At 40.7% G+C, this 17,617-nt stretch overlaps 1 long non-coding RNA gene across 1 annotated transcript in view; it reads left to right on the top strand.

Annotated features, from left to right (window-relative positions):
* LOC142488655 (uncharacterized) overlaps positions 1-15,485 on the top strand; it is a 74,137-nt gene extending 58,652 nt beyond the window's left edge. The window contains exons 2-3 of the long non-coding RNA XR_012799563.1: positions 5,933-6,084; positions 15,322-15,485. This is a non-coding gene — a long non-coding RNA (uncharacterized LOC142488655). The remainder of the gene's footprint in view (positions 1-5,932; positions 6,085-15,321) is intronic.
* The last annotated feature ends 2,132 nt before the right edge of the window (positions 15,486-17,617 follow it).

Raw genomic sequence — 17,617 nt, forward strand, 5'->3', positions numbered from 1 at the left:
GTCAGGAATGGCTTTTATACCATAGCTGGGATACCATGTGTGATGGGTGCAATAGATTGCACCCATGTTGCTTTGATCCCACCTAGTTAGAGTGAGCATGCTTACCGCAACCGTAAGCACTACCATTCCCTGAATGTACAGGTGTATGCGATGCCATGATGAAGATTATGCATGTGGTAGCCAAATTCCCTGGTTCCAGTCACGATTCCTCTATCCTGAGAAACTCATCAGTCTTCCATGCTTTCGAAGAAGGCTATTTTGGACCTGGTTGGCTGGTGGGTGAGTACATATTATGATGTGTTAACAAACAACTCTTGGTTTTCTAGGAAATGTTGTATGTAATAATGTTAACACAAATTGTTTCATATTTGTGCATGATGGATTAGAGGTGACTCAGGATACGGAATTAGGCCGTGGCTGTTGACCCCTGTGGCAAACTCTCAATGTGAAGCAGAGGAGAGGAATAATGTTGCCCATATATCTACGTAATCCATCATAGAGAGGACATTTGGGCTTCTCAAGACAAGATTTAGGTGTCTCGATAGAACTGGTGGGGCACTTCAATATAAGCCTGCTAAAGTTTCTGATATTATAATTGCATGTTGCATTTTGCACAATGTGGCACTCCGCAATAATGTACAAACAGACATACGTCAGGGCTTGGAGGAGGAGCATCCCATCAATTTACCAGCTGACACTGACCAAACAGCCAGTGGTGTTGAGACACATCTGAATGTCATAAATACATTTTTTTCATGTAAGCAAATACATATATGTTCATAGTACTACATAGATGTATTCATTCTCTGTAATGATAAATACATTTGTCCAAATACCATTCACTTAGGAAACAGATGAATATGGTTCGCACACCTTTCTCTTCTCTGCTGTATGGACAATTGCATGTGGCACCGGTATGTCATTCATCAACAGGTTGTATTATACTTCTTACCACTAAAAGGTGTTGTGTGTACGTGAGGAAATAATGTGTACTAAATCTATATTTTCTGTACATGCTATTTTTGGTTAGGCATACACAATAAACCTACAATGTCGATAGCCAATAGCTTGTGCAGTATGGTTACATACAATTTTGCTTTTGGAGTGTGACATGTGAGTCACAATGATGTGTACACTATTGTGTATTTCAGATCATATTTGACGTATTCTAGATGTTGTTTCATATCACATACAAAATTGTCCATTCTGTGTGTTGCTTACCTTAATGAACATGTGATGACAATGATTTATATTCATTCATGTTTTCTTTTTCAAGGTATATTACTTCAATGACTGTTCATGGTATGTATTTCAATTCACATCTGGCATAAGATGTGCAAACCTTGATACAGGTATAGTTACAGGATGTATAAACAGAACGAAATGAAAAAGATGTGACAATTGAAACATGTCGTTTCTGTATTGTGTACGTGCGTTTAGCTACACTTGGTGGTTATTGTGCAGTGTGTTTTAAAATCATTAGGGACATTACATAACATGTAATTTAGCAGACGTAACAACATCCATTCATGGAATATAGGGTGGGGGGAGATAAGGGGATAAACCCTGCTCAGCTATTGATTATGGGAGGAGAACATCCATTGATGCACATGAGCGATGTTAACACTCAATGCATGTTTGTATGAAAAGACCCCAATGTTTTAACCATCATTAACATTGCAATGTATGTGATTAGTTGTTGTATCACTTCATCTTCATGTTGATTACTACATTGTCACATGTGTATGTATAAGTGAAAGATGTGTGTAGATTTGACGTACAGTACCGACCAAGTTTATTCTAATGCGGCTAGAGCCGCAAGCCGCGAGGTTTCCCGGCTTTGATGGAGAATCCCCTCGGCGTGCCGCGCATCACCGATGCACGGTCACGCTTCATCGGGAGTGTGCGCACATGGCGTGCGTGCCCAGAGCTCCCCGTAGGGAGCCCTGGTGTCCCGCGATGTGGGGGATGCGGTGGGGGGCTCTGGGGGACCCAGCGGACCCGGAGAGGGGTGGGGGAAGCCCCGATCGGAGGACTGATCCTCCGAGGCTCCGGCGCGCGCGCGGGACACATCGGTGCACGCCCAACCGGGTAAGTGTTAGACTAAGCTCGGCCGCAGCTGTACATGTAACATGTGTCAAAATGTTAACACCATTCCAAAGTATACTTCTTTGAATTCTCAACTTTTCCTAATTCATTCAACACAAGACAATGTAGTTAATATAATTTTTATTTCATTCACGTTAGTATTTCATAATGATCATGATCCTTTATAACTAATGTCAACATATGAACATAAATGAAGTGGACATTTGCATACGCACACATTTCAGCAACAGTGTGTGTGTGTGTGTTGTAGTTTTTGTGTGATGCATGTATTTCTACGTGAAATAATATAAACCAACATAATAATGTTGCTTTTATCATCGGCCTCACTTAGCTATGTATGTGTTGAACGTTTACTAATAACACTAAACTATAGTTAGTCGTGTGAATAAAATGTACACACAAATGTTCATGGTTTCATGATCTTTAACTAACATTCATTAGCTCATGCATGTTAGGTTACCACTACAACTTAGGTGATAATATAAAATGCACACGACTAAACAGTTTCTATCACCTCACTATTGTTATTGTGTACGTTCAGATACAATGTCTACGAGTTGTTATGTAGCATTTACATTCTTTAAAAAGTCACACGTGAGATTATAATATATAGTAGATTAATGTGTTTGCTGGGTGATAATGTTGGTTGCATATATCACATGGCAATACATATAATGTTAGTAGAAAAGAACAAAAAAACAATATAAGTTCTAACTTCAGTGCTTAGCAACATCATTATGTTAATTAAGTGCATAGTAAATATTTGCATAATAGGATAACATTATGTAGTGATTGTTAATCTACGCACCAATCATTGAAAGCAGTGTTACATATTTATTATAATAGTTGTTCGCTAGTCGTCACAATCATCTAATATAACGATTGGCTCATCTGAAATCATACATTGGTCCCATGTATTCATCCGCGACATCTGTGAAATACAGCAAACACATGATGTTCAAAGATGGCACATTTATATATTAATAAGGGAGGGGGGGGAGAGGTGGAGTAACCCCGCTCAGCCACTAAGATATGAGAGTAGGGACTGGAAAGGGTGCTTTCAGGGATAAAGATATGTACTGAGAAACAAGGAAAGAATCCCACAAGATGCACTCACTGGGGGTAGAGCTCAAAATAAATAAATTTTATTAATGATAACAAGAAAAACAATCTAATTAAAACCTGATATCTTAGCGCATGTTAGGCACAGCGGAGTGTGGAATGCTTGATATAAGTCTATGCCTGGGTATAAACACTGTATGAGTGATCCAGGATAAGGACTAGTAGCTCGTTCATAGCCTGGTGGTGGTAATGATAGTATAGAAGGTGACAAGTTGGTAGTCTATATATGTAGCTCCAAATATAGTCACAGTAACATAAGGTCATATATGGGGTGAATGCCCCAAGCACAATGTTCATGTACTGCTAACCCTAATTGCATTGCAGTGTTGCTGTGCAGATTGCGCCAAGTGTCTGCTCATAGAAGGGCGCTCTGTTCTGCTGCATGTGGGTATAGCCGGGTTAAACGATTGTCCCAGTTTAACCATGAGTGTTTAAACAGACAAACAGTAGTGGTCGTTTATCAACCTTCTAAAGTCAGAGGTAGTGAGTCATTCACTCCCCATAACTCATGGTACATAACAAGTAGTGCCAAGGGTTAAACACCTGTACCATTTAACCATGAATATCAAACACCAAGCACAATGTTCATATATTATTATCCCTGATTACGCTGCAGTCATGGTGTTGCTAAGCAGGTAATAACAAATGTTTGCTCATAAAACGGCTTTATGTTCTGATGCATGTGGGTATGAAGGGGTTAACCAATTGTCCCACTTAGTCATGGATGTTAAACAAACTATAGTGATCGCTTAGGCAGCCTTCTGGAGTCAGAGGCAATGATTCATTTACTCCCCATAGCCCAGAGTGTGTATCAAAAAGTGCCAGGAGTTAAACAGTTAACCTACTTGGCCATAGATACCAGACAGGCAGTAATGATCGTGTGTGTAGCAGCTTGCTGGAGTCATACGCTGCGAGTGATTCTGCCCACACACTGCAGAGTGTATGGCAGGGGAGTGCCTGAATCGCCGAGTGCAGGGATTTCTAGTGAGATGAACAGGAAAGCAGTCCTAGCTAGTGGGATCCACAACTGGCCCACATCATTTTTAGCTAATTGCACTCCACTCTGTGAACCGGACTGACCACACTACTAACTAGTTGGTCGCGCTGATGATGTCACACAGGACGTCTCACCCGACACGTGTTTCGTTCCTGACTGGAACTTCTTCGGGGGTGGGCGGGTCTATGCTCCCTGCAGCCTTTTATGTACTGTGGTTGTCATGGTAACCCAGTAGAGTCATCATGACAGAGTATGTAATGACAAGCAAAGGGGAAAAGGTGATCTAGGCAGGGAAACAAGGTTAAAAAACGGGGCCTATTAACCCATGAAGACAGGTTAAAAAACATACGAGTTGAAAGCTCATGAAGAGATACTGTCAAGGGCAAATTAATAAGCACATAAGTTGTAATTGAGTGTCTTTGTGTGTGCTGAATGGTAGACTGTATTCAATAAAACAATAATCCCACAGGGGAGATTGTGTGGCAGACTCTTATTTCAAAAGAAAGGGGGGGGGAGAGGGGAGGATAGAGGACTACAGAAAGGGGGTGTATACAAAACCCTCATTCAAACCCCCATGAGATAGGGTCCCCTAGGTGTATATCCACCTAGACTCTTTTCTCAGTAGAGCGTTGTCTAGATCCCCCTTACGTATCCCCAATTTCACAAGGTCAATCCCCTGGAAAGATAAATTGGAGACATCCCCCCCCATGTCTCAGCATGACAACGCTTAACACATCTCTATATGATTGTGGATATTCACGCATAAGTAAAGTATATGTTTCAACTGCAAGGCTAAAACTACAGATACAGAACTGTCTCATTTTTCTAATGGCGTTGCTGGCATTACTACTGATATGTTTTTTCCGGTGCCTGTATACATAATAATGTGCGCGCACAACGTCTGTTGCGCGCGCACGTCACGAATGTGTGGACTAAGCCTTAGCGCATGCGCAAAATAATGTGTATGCTGTGCGTTCAACACATGTCCCTCTATGGTGCAGCTAGCAGTATGCATATCATGGCTGGAAGTTATGATATGGAAGCGAAACAAATTCACTTCTACACACGTACATATCTAAACTTTGTAAACGGACGTGTGCCCACGGAAAAAACGGACGATCAGCCAATGAGCGAACAAAATACGTGTGATGTCATGTTAAGACACCGTGAAATGCACGCAAACACCCCTCCCACTGAATGAACATTGGCCTCCAGCGCTGTGCACGCACTGCCCCACCGACACGCGCGCATGACACACTGCACTGACCGTAACAATAAGCTACGGGCACAGCCAATACGGTTTCATGCGCGCACATTTTTTGGGGGTGGGGCTTGCATTGGTAACCTTTTTAAGGACGCCTTGGGACATTACCACGGTCCCACGTCATATGTGGGCGACACTTTGTTTTTATATGTTGAATGCTAAACAATGAGGTGTGTGTTACAGTTAGTGTAACATGTTGAAATGATACTTTAAAAGCGATAATAATCTAGGATTTAGGACTCCGCCACCAATGTGTACTAATGGTTCGTCATGTAGTATATTGTTATAGGAAATAATGTCTTTGTGCACGCTACATGTAAGCCTGTCTGCAATGTTAAGCTGTATCCACTCATTTGGCTAACACATGGTGTATATTATTAATGTAGACATATATAATTTCAGTAAAGGCATAACAAAATCTGTATTTACCATTCTTGTAGAAGTCAAAACTGATTTGGCTGCAACTGCTCGCTCCAGGAAGGCACAACAGTATCATCCATGGTTGAGGCAAGCGTTGAATCCTGAATCACACACATCTGTATGAGGGCGTCATATGGATCTGCAGTGGCTTCTTCAAACAAGACGTCCGGAGGTACGTACAGTTGTTGGTTGTTTTCCCATCCACATTGGTATTGCCCATATAAGTTTGGATACATATCATAGTAGTTATGTCCATCTTGCATTTGGTCTTGATGAATGGAGGGTGCAGGTATATCAGCAGACGCGACAGTCAGTGCGGCTTCAGTGTCACTGATATTAGGCAAAAATATGCTATTTAACAGAAGATATGTTCCATGTTCCATGGTAAGTTTAAATGATGGCGCAACATGCCAGCATCCATATCGTTGATCTAGCCGATCATGGACACGCTCAAAACATTCATTTGCGGATAAAGTGAATCGTACAGAAGTTTTAAAATTTCATTGTTTGTCAGGTTCTTGGTAGTATGGATATTTCTTTTGGATCAAGTCATAGATTTTGGCCAGTTTGCACTTTTCTCTGGCGTTGATTCGATTGCTTCATAAATCATAAATTTATATGATTTACGTGGATGGCTGTTTAATGTGGAAGCTTCTGCCATTTCTTCTCTGTTCAACTGTACAGTGTCTAAGTTGAGCGCATACGGATGTCGGCTGAATGTGTGAATAGTTACATGTTATCTTCGCAGTTTGTTCCAAGGTTATAATACAACCTAACTGTTATACGCCTAGGTTTTCTCCCACCAGAAATTTGTTACAATAATTGGCTGAAATTCTTTGTCTAAGATACACTCTTTTCAGAGGAATCGAAACTTTACTTTCGGCTTAGGCAATCAACATGTGCAAAACAAGTTGACGAATTTAATTAGAATAACAATGTGTGTGAAATATTCTACAGTGCTAGGATGAACAGGTTTCTGCTTACACTTAACTAAAATTAACCACACACACACACATCTCTGTTTGTCTCTTTTTCTGTTTTTCTCTCTCTCGGTTTCTCTCTGTTTCTCCCTCTTTCTCTCTCTGTTTCTCTCTCTCTTTCACTCTCTCTGTTAGTCCCTCTTGATATATACATATATATATATATATATATATATATATATATATATATATATAAAAAAATAAATATATATAATTAAATATATATAAATATATCAACATATATATTTATCTATCTATAATTAACTATATATTGTGTGTATATATGTATATATATATGTGTATATATGTATATATGTGTATATATGTATATATATATATATAAAACAGAAAATAATTAACAGCGCCCCTATTAGCACACACCTGTAACCTTGCAAACCAAATCCCACTCTGCAGAATGATGTACCCAGCACAGATGTCTAAAAATATATAATTTAGTGGCAGGAAACTAAGTGAATTGTAAGTAACAAAAAATAAAAATAAAAATATATATAAAAAATTGCAATAATGAAAAAATATATAAAAAATGTAGGTTGGCAACAAAAACAATGTAAAAGAAAAATATATAACTATAAAAATTGTGTAAGTCTCTTATTCAATGTGACAATAAGAATATAGATTGTCCATACAAATCCTTAAAAAATGAAATTGCAGTCCTGGGCAGCTTAAATCTTGGGCTCACCAACCTCCCAACGATACCTAAGAGAAAAAAAGAAAAGAAAAAGCGCCCGATCCTTGTGTAAAATCAGATAATAAAGGGTTTTAATTTGCCATGAACAGACGATTGCCAACTCACAATTTGTCAAATAAAATCAAGCAATTTATGGGACAAGCCCATGCACCATGCCGACGTCCAAGTTTCAGAGGTCTTCCATCTGCATACAAATATATCTGCTGTGAATCAGCTCTGCTGTGGGATATGCTGCCGGTACAACCTTTCTCCTTCACCTCGGCAGGGATAGTAGGTGTTTCTGGCTGTATTCAATCTTCCACCGATCGAGTAGCAGGATGCAGGAACTGACATCTGTGCTCTGGAGCTTGAGCTGTTTGGCCACTGTAGTTTCCTGCATCCTGCTACTCGATCGGTGGAAGATTGAATACAGCCAGAAACACCTACTATCCCTGCCGAGGTGAAGGAGAAAGGTTGTACCGGCAGCATATCCCACAGCAGAGCTGATTCACAGCAGATATATTTGTATGCAGATGGAAGACCTCTGAAACTTGGACGTCGGCGTGGTGCATGGGCTTGTCCCATAAATTGCTTGATTTTATTTGACAAATTGTGAGTTGGCAATCGTCTGTTCATGGCAAATTAAAACCCTTTATTATCTGATTTTACACAAGGATCGGGCCCTTTTTCTTTTCTTTTTTTTCTCATATATATATATATATATATATATATATATATATATATATATATATATAAACAAAGAAAAATGAAGTAGCGCCTCTAATATACCCTAACCAAAGCTATAAATTAATTAACCCCAACTGTAAGTGCATCCAGTGGGGTAGTATGATGATAGCTAAATAATATTTTGAACCAGTATTTCAAAGAATTTAAAATAATAATAAATATGTGATGTTGTTAAAACACCATCCTAATAGTTTAATAACATAACAAAGATTACAATTCAAAAATAATAATAAAAGAAAAACATAAATAAACGTTAAATAAAAAAACCTTTGTAAATATCCTCTGAAAAAACAAAGTCCCGTTCCAAAAATAATGACATCCAGGTATTTGGCAGCCCGTTTCAAAAGGGTTCACAACTCCCTGTTTATACCTATGAAAAAAAAGAAAAGAAAACAGGCGCACACCTAGTGCATTAACGTAATAACAAGTGTTTATAGAACATTAAAATCGATCAAATGCCCACTCACAAAAGTACTGAAATGATGAAGTCATCATAGATGACGAAACGCGTAGGGCGTGGTTAGATAAAAGCAGTCACTTGCCCATGTACTTTGCTATTGCTGTATGAGAGACGCTGGATCCTATTTCCCCGGTACATCGTTGCCAGCACTGAGAATTTGGAGGTGCTGGTTCCCGGAGGGACTTCTTGTGCTGGGAGCCGAGTTGGAGGGACGTCACTTCCGGCCATCCGGCAACACGGAGGAAAGACACGAGAGGACGCCATTGCCTAATTCGGATGGCGTTGATGGCACATGAGAGAATATCTCATAACTGCTTTTCATTTCAGTACTTTTGTGAGTGGGCATTTGATCGATTTTAATGTTCTAGAAACACTTGTTATTACAGTACGTTAATGCACTAGGTGTGCGCCTGTTTTCTTTTTTCTTTTTTTTTCATATATATGTATGTATCAGTTAATATATATATATATATATTGTGACATAGTCCAAAGATGTTAGGCAGCTTTCTGCCCCATTTTAGAGCAGAAAGTGCAGGAATAGTTACAAATGATCCGTTCCACAGCTTCCCATTACCTCAGGCAGCTGGATGGAAAATCCAGACCACAGATTACAATGGCTCTAGTTCTCCCTCACCTGCTCTTCTAATCACATGCACAGGTATTTAGAGCAGAGAGGTTTTGCATTTCACTCTCTCTCCTTGGAGCCTGGGGGCTGGGGGTGTCGCTACTCTCCTGCATCCAGTATCGAGGTTGACGGCCTCTCCACGTATGACAGTACCAGAGGATTTGCCTGGACACCACGAACAGATAAGACAAAACAAATGGTTACTGCTGTTGCTAAAAGACTGTGCTGTATCTTGTGTCCCTAAATGAGAGAGCATTGTTTTAAGCTGGGGAACCAGTTTAGTTGGCCAGCAGCTGTTAGAGAGACTGATTCTGATGTGTAGTTAGATCCCTGAAAGGGATAGGATTTGCTTATATTATTTTGGTTTTATTTCTTGAAATAACAGTGTGGGAAATATTGTAACACTGAAATGTGTGAACTGCTGAATGAAAGTATCTGAGTACCTCTAACCTACACATGTTAAAGCTGCAGTACCTTACTTGGATGAAAATAAAGCAGGCAGAAGCCTGAGTTAAGCAGCATAATACTTTGCATGATCCTGTTTGTTGTATAATTAACCCTAGAAGACTGTGTCGGGAAGAACCCAGACAGACGTCAACACTACAAAAGAGGGGCGTTTGTCACATATGGTGGAGAATGCGGGTCGACACTAAAAAGTCTGTGGGTTTGCAAATAAATGCGGGGGTTTAAAATGGCCGCCGAGCTGAACTAAAGTACAGATGCTATGAGTGAAGTCTGTCCCACTGTGTATATCAGTTGTGCTTCTAGCATACACAGAGAATGTGCGAAGTGTGGATGCAATAGCACCCTGAACCCAAACAGAAAACCAAAATGTTTTGCTGAAGAAAAAAAATTGCATCTAGCAAGTGCTGTTTGTAAAGCTAATGCATTTTGCTGAAGTGAGTGAATTTGCAGCTAGCAAGTGCTGTATGCAAGTTGCTGAAGTGAGTGAAATTGCAGCTAGCAAATTGTCCCTGCCGGGTTTCTAAAATGGCCGACGTGAAATGTTTGTTTTGTAATGTACATAATCATGGAAAACAGTGTCCCTTCAGGCCATACGATGATGATGATGACGACTCGTATGTGGCCCCTGGAGGAGAGCCGTACCCACAGATGAATTTAGTATGCTGGGCCTGTCATAAAGTAGGTCACATGGAAGATGTATGCCCCAAAATTTTCAAAGACAAACAGCTGCAAAAGCAAGCAACGCCCTATGTGTGCAAGCAAGATGTGGAAGCTGATACCAGTGAGCGTGTGCCCAGTACCACTGATATCTCTGGAGCTAATAAAGCAAAAAGAAAGAAGAAGAAAAAGAAAACTGTCCCTCAAGTCACAGGGGAAGTGACCGAGAAACTTGAACCTGCGCGGTCAGGACATGCGTCAGAAAGGCGCCGAGATGTGCTGCAGACCGAAGTGATCGGCAGAATTGTCACGGGAACAGTGGCAAAGGAAAAGGAGGAGCAAAGGGAAGCTGAATCCTTGAACCAGGATAAAGAGGCTTTGGTTTCTGCACTCCAAGCTGCCCGCCATAATTATGAAGTCCTGTGGCAGGATTTGGTGAAGGAGCGAGAATGTTGGAAGAAGGAGCAAGAATCTAACAATAAGGTGCGAGAAGCGAACGCCGAGTTACAGAGGTGTATACTTCCAGCTTTACAAGAGCACGAGGCTTTGAAGAAAACAGAGTCTCTCTTACGGAGTGAGCTGGAAGAGGTGACGACTAGTCTGGAAAAGGCCAACACCGTAATTGTCACCATGGATGAAAAACAGATTAAGTCTGACAAATTGATTGCTATCCTAAAACAGAAATACGGGAAGGCTCTACAAGAGGTTCATGCGCTCAGCACAGAGGTGCAACACTTGCGCCTGGAGGGCCACGGTCTGAACACAGAGCTGGGAATGTTGAAGCAAACCCATGAGATTGCCCTAAGTGAGTTAGAGACTGTAAAGCAAGAAAATGAGACTCTGAAATTGGAAAATTCAGATTTGACTGACCAAGCAGAAAAAATAAAGAAACAGTTGACTCAGGAAAAATTAGAAGTGCAGGAAGCACTGATGCATACTCAGAGCCAGCACCAGGAAGAAATGGACGCTCTGAGAACAGAATTGCGAGATGTATGCACAAAACAGAATTCTCTCGTGGAGGAACTTAACATTTTGAAAAAGGAGAAAAGCATTAGAATAATTCAGAAGCACTGCAAAGCTCTTATCCAAGGAAGAAGGGAAAGAGAAAATTATCAGCGTAAACGCGCCGCAACTATCATCCTACAGGCTGCCTACAGAGGGATGAAAATTCGTGTGTTCAATCACCGGAATAAAGCAGCCTGTGTTCTTCAATCATTCTACCGTGCCCGCATGGTACGAAACAGGTTCCTCATTATGAAAGGAGCAACTATAAAAATCCAGTCTCTGACTAGGATGACACAGAACAGGATTCGCTATCAAACCCTGAGAAATGCGTCACTGGTTATCCAGCGGTACTTCCACCTGAATAAATGTAGACCTCAGGAAAGAGAGGTCCAAGACTACATGCCTGCCGGCTGCAAAGGTAAAATGCCACAGGGTACAGCCAGAGTTAGTGAGAGCCCCATCAAGGTGAAGGTGCTCCAGGTAATCAGTGCTTCATCTTCTAAATACCATATAATTGCCCCAAAGGAAAAATCCCAAATCTCTGTGAGTGATGGTCATGAGAAAATACATGGCAGTAAGAAGTACCATAAAGGTTCAAAGGTCGCAAATCAAAAGCGACGAAGGTCAACGCTGGCCTTGAATTTTTCCGGATCTCGCCCCTCTGGGCCACAATATAAAGACAAAGACTATCCGGCCCCAGAGTTCCGTCAGAAGCTAAAGAAACAGTCCAGTCATTTGCAGTTTGCAGCGGCCTATGAAATAAAGTCAGGAAATGTAATGGACTGGAAATCAAAGAAAAAAAAAAAATGTGTTTGGGGAATTGACCGATATTTTTTTTGTTATTACACGTGTGGACTATGTCACGGACACTTAACTATGCAAATAAGCTATTGTAGTTAAGGTATATTAGGCCTCTAGAATAAGCATTTTGTCAAGGGTACAGTGTTATATTGGTTCTCTGTGTTGAAAATGTAGCTAAACTACAAATTAATATACAGGGTTGATGGCCCTTTCAGTTGGTAAATTATATAATGAAGTTCATATTCGTGTCATGTGAATACTTAATGTTATACTGAGGAGTTAGCTCAAGTATTTCAGGTAGGACGCTCACCCCAGTGAGGTCCATGGCCGCTCACCCCAGTAGGTGTGAGCTGGGGAGGGGGATATGTGACATAGTCCAAAGATGTTAGGCAGCTTTCTGCCCCATTTTAGAGCAGAAAGTGCAGGAATAGTTACAAATGATCCGTTCCACAGCTTCCCATTACCTCAGGCAGCTGGATGGAAAATCCAGACCACAGATTACAATGGCTCTAGTTCTCCCTCACCTGCTCTTCTAATCACATGCACAGGTATTTAGAGCAGAGAGGTTTTGCATTTCACTCTCTCTCCTTGGAGCCTGGGGGCTGGGGGTGTCGCTACTCTCCTGCATCCAGTATCGAGGTTGACGGCCTCTCCACGTATGACAGTACCAGAGGATTTGCCTGGACACCACGAACAGATAAGACAAAACAAATGGTTACTGCTGTTGCTAAAAGACTGTGCTGTATCTTGTGTCCCTAAATGAGAGAGCATTGTTTTAAGCTGGGGAACCAGTTTAGTTGGCCAGCAGCTGTTAGAGAGACTGATTCTGATGTGTAGTTAGATCCCTGAAAGGGATAGGATTTGCTTATATTATTTTGGTTTTATTTCTTGAAATAACAGTGTGGGAAATATTGTAACACTGAAATGTGTGAACTGCTGAATGAAAGTATCTGAGTACCTCTAACCTACACATGTAAAAGCTGCAGTACCTTACTTGGATGAAAATAAAGCAGGCAGAAGCCTGAGTTAAGCAGCATAATACTTTGCATGATCCTGTTTGTTGTATAATTAACCCTAGAAGACTGTGTCGGGAAGAACCCAGACAGACGTCAACACTACAAAAGAGGGGCGTTTGTCACAATATACACACACACACACACACACACACACACACACTGTGTGTGTGTTGTGACAAACGCCCCTCTTTTGTAGTGCTGACGTCTGTCTGGGTTCTTCCCGACACAGTCTTCTAGGGTTATTTAATACAAAAACAGGATCATGCAAAGTATTAAGCTGCTTAACTCAGGCTTCTGTCTGCTTTATTTTCATCCAAGTAAGGTACTGCAGCTTTAACATGTATAGGTTAGAGGTACTCAGATACTTTCATTCAGCAGTTCACTCATTTCATTGTTACAGTATTTCCCACACTGTTATTTCAAATAAAAAGAAACCAAATTATATAAACAAAATCCTATCCCTCTCAGGGATCTAACTACACATAGAATCAGTCTCTCTAACAGCTGCTGGCCAACTAACCTGGTTCCCCAGCTTAAAACAATGCTCTCTCATTTAGGGTCACTTAGATACAGCACAGTCTTTTAGCAACAGCAGTAAACATTTGTTTGGTCTTATCTGTTCGTGGTGGGAACTCGGTCCCGTGTCCAGGCAAATCCTCTGGTACTGTGATACTTGGAGGAGCCGTCAACCCCGATACTGGATGCAGGGGAGCAGCGATACCCCCAGCCTCCAGGCTCCAAGGAGAGAGAGAGAAATGCAAAACCTCTCTGCTCTAAATACCTGTGCATGTGATTAGAAGAGCAGGTGAGGGAGAACTAGAGCCATGGTAATCTGTGGTCTGGATTTTCCATCCAGCTGCCTGAGTTAATGGGAAGCTGTGGAACGGATCATTTGTAACTATTCCTGCACTTTCTGCTCTAAAATGGGCAGAAAGCTGCCTAACATCTTTGGACTATGTCACAGTGTATACATATATCCATAGAGATACAGAGATAATAAAGATATATTCATACACACTTATAGATCTGTTATTGTAACCAAAAATCATACATGATCACATGCCAACATTATGAACTATGAAAGAAGATTAAGGTAAGTAATGAGTTACAGAGTTAAGACACCAGAAAACAGAACATCAAAATGTATGCTGTTATATGGGTAGTTACTTAAAGTTGTATGTCAATAATATTAGCATGAAATGACTATCTACATTACCAAACAAACCCACATACATCTCATCTTGAACAAGAGCTAAGTGAATGTCAGCTTCTATTAACATAGCAAGTGTGTAATGTTGTACCATTAATCAACTGATGATTAATACATATTCATATGTTATTAAATATGCCTTAATTCAGTCAGTGAGCATTTCTAAACATTCATGTGTACAAGGACATACTTGAATGTTATCAAGCATCTGTACATGATCATACATACACTATGCATGAAATAGTCTGCAGTAAACATCACCAGGACACCAACAAATTTAGTGAATGTGATTATTTATTTTAGTTTATCCTTTTGAGAGCGAGTCACAGGCCTGCTTGTTGGCTGTTGTGTTTGCCTTTTCCCTTTGACAAATACTTTGGCCTTAACTGTACTACTTGTACTGGCCTGTGGCAGTTCTGTGGCACTGGTTGTGGGCTGTTGCACTTCAGGGGCACTGGTTGTGGGCTGAGGCACTACAGTGGCACTAAGTGTGGGCTGTTGCACTTCAGGGGCACTGGGTGTGGGCTGTGGCACTTCAGTGTCACTAAGTGTGGGCTGTTGCACTTACGGGGCACTGGGTGTGGGCTGTGGCACTTCAGGGGCACTGGGTGTGGCCTGTGGCAGTTGTGAAGCAGTTGCTAAACATTGCACGACTGATGGTGGAGCAGTTTCTTGTTTTGGTGTTTTAATCTTTTTCCAAAAGCTGGTTAGTAGTAATTGTTGCCCTATCTTTCTTTTTCGTGTCTCATTTGTAGGTGTCCGTTCCTGATTTTGAACAGATGTAAGCGGTTGGATGTTGAGACGGACCTGCACAGAACTTGCACCTACTGTACCGGTATCATCCAGAACTGGGGAATGAAGAACTGATGACTCTGGAGAAAAAGTAGCAGCATGTAAAGATCCATCCTCAGATGGGGTAAAGTGGAATTGTTGTTCTCTTGCTGTAATTCGCAACTGATTTGCTTGGCTTAGATTCACAACTATGGCTTGTAATGTCCTGTTTACATTTTGGATTTCTTTAGGAACTTGGATGATGACTCTTTCAATTTGTGACATTTGTGATATGGACCTTTCCTGCAGTGATATCATCCTTTCAAGCACTGACATAATTTCTGAATGGCGACGATTTTCTTCACCCAAGATTCTTTCTTCAGAAGCTGCAATAGCTGAGTAGGTGTCACGAGCAGGAGGACTTGAATACTGGGTTAATCCAGGAGTGGGAACATCTTCATGGTCACTTGAGTGAATTTGTCCTTGAGTGGCAACATCTGGTTCTACAAATAAAGAAACACATTATGAACTGCCATGGAACTTTCACTTGTTTTCAATATAATGATAGTTGTTCTCATAGTGTAACACATAACATGTTTCAATAATTTTGAATTTGTGTCAAATTAAAAGTTTATGCTTGAAGTAACAATGATGTTTCAACTCAGTGTGAAAGAAGAATGAATGAAAGTTTGTTGTAACCTCACAACTCCTAGTTGATAGTTTACAACACACACAATACATGTTGTCAGGAAACACTACATCTTCTGTGACAATAACTGATCTGAAGTTAATTACATGTGAAAGGCATTTATTTAGCATGGCAAATTAAAATCTACAAATGTACACATTAGATGTGCTGCACCTCATACACTCCCCTTCCATGATTGATGATGAGCTGGATGAGCCAGGTGATGATAAATGTTCAGTGTCAGGTGACACATGAGCTTCAGGAGCAACTATATAGAAGAATAACATAAGAATTTTATTGACATGTGTACATAATTAACATTAAGTTTGTGTAGTGGGAGTATTTATGGCTAAATATCAGCATCACATAACGAAATGACAATGATATGTTTCTGGCAAGCTGTACATTATCCATCTTAACATCAATGTACACTGGCGACACACTTTATTCGAGCTTGGCTAGTCCCACGAATTCGGGTATACCCGGGTGTATTGAGGTTTGTGACTGTTTTCTGCCCGAGTGCATTGAGTTATTTTCCAGCAGGGATTGAAGCATTTTATTTCCGCTGGCTGCAATACTGCACAGTACATATATATATACTGCATTACAATTCATGAATTTATGCCATCTGGTAGACACGCGAAGCATTGCAGCCTATTAAATCCTAATCATTATCATTTAACAGATCAGCCGCCCATCAGCCAGGCATGAACCCAGGCTGGGAAGGCAAATGCAACTGGGCTTGTCAGAGGTGAGGAGCGGCGCATTCCAGGTATCTTCCAGGTACATACCGGGTATTTGCTCGAATAAAGTGTGTCGGTGCAGTACATGTGAACCTAATTGGCACATTTATTGTAAAAACCATACAACATACAATGTTCATGCATGAATGCGTTGTAAAATTAAGTGTTCTGTTGTACATACACTGCATATGTTGTGTAGTAATCTAATAATAATAATGTACATCACTACCATGACAGCAAAGTTGACTCTGCTTATATTACCTAATTGTGGAAATGTGAATGAATGTTTTTAGTGATCTGTGTGAACATTTAAGAGAAGCAGGTGTAGCGCTCAATGTGGCTGACACTCATCAACACATGCCATGTGTAGCTCACAGATGGTACTGGTGTGATAATGTGGCGTATCTATAAGGTAAAAAGAAGATATGAGGGAACGAATGACTAACGTACGCTTTCATATATAGTACCTGGTGGGTGAAAGTATTCAGAGAATTACAATTTCAAATGAATGTGATGAACTTCAGTTCACCTTGTCAGCTTGTAACAACTGTAGTCCCTCCCCCAAGATGTGACACCACCATGACCTTTTATTTGGTTCTACCACCTGTAAGCCATCCCACAAGACTTGACCCTACCATGACCCTGTGATCTGGCTCTGTGCCCGACCCCACACCCTCTGTTCATCTCTATGCTGTGATTACATATTAATTGCAGCTGGTTTCACACACCGGTACATGAGTGAAATAAAAATCTGAAGTGAGCTATATATGAACACAATTAAATACCATATGGTACATGTTCCTATTTATGCTCTCAGTATACTACATGAAGCGAAAAAAGAGCTTTAAT

The sequence above is a fragment of the Ascaphus truei genome, chromosome 2 (assembly GCF_040206685.1).
Source record: "Ascaphus truei isolate aAscTru1 chromosome 2, aAscTru1.hap1, whole genome shotgun sequence".
Lineage (NCBI taxonomy): Eukaryota > Metazoa > Chordata > Amphibia > Anura > Ascaphidae > Ascaphus > Ascaphus truei.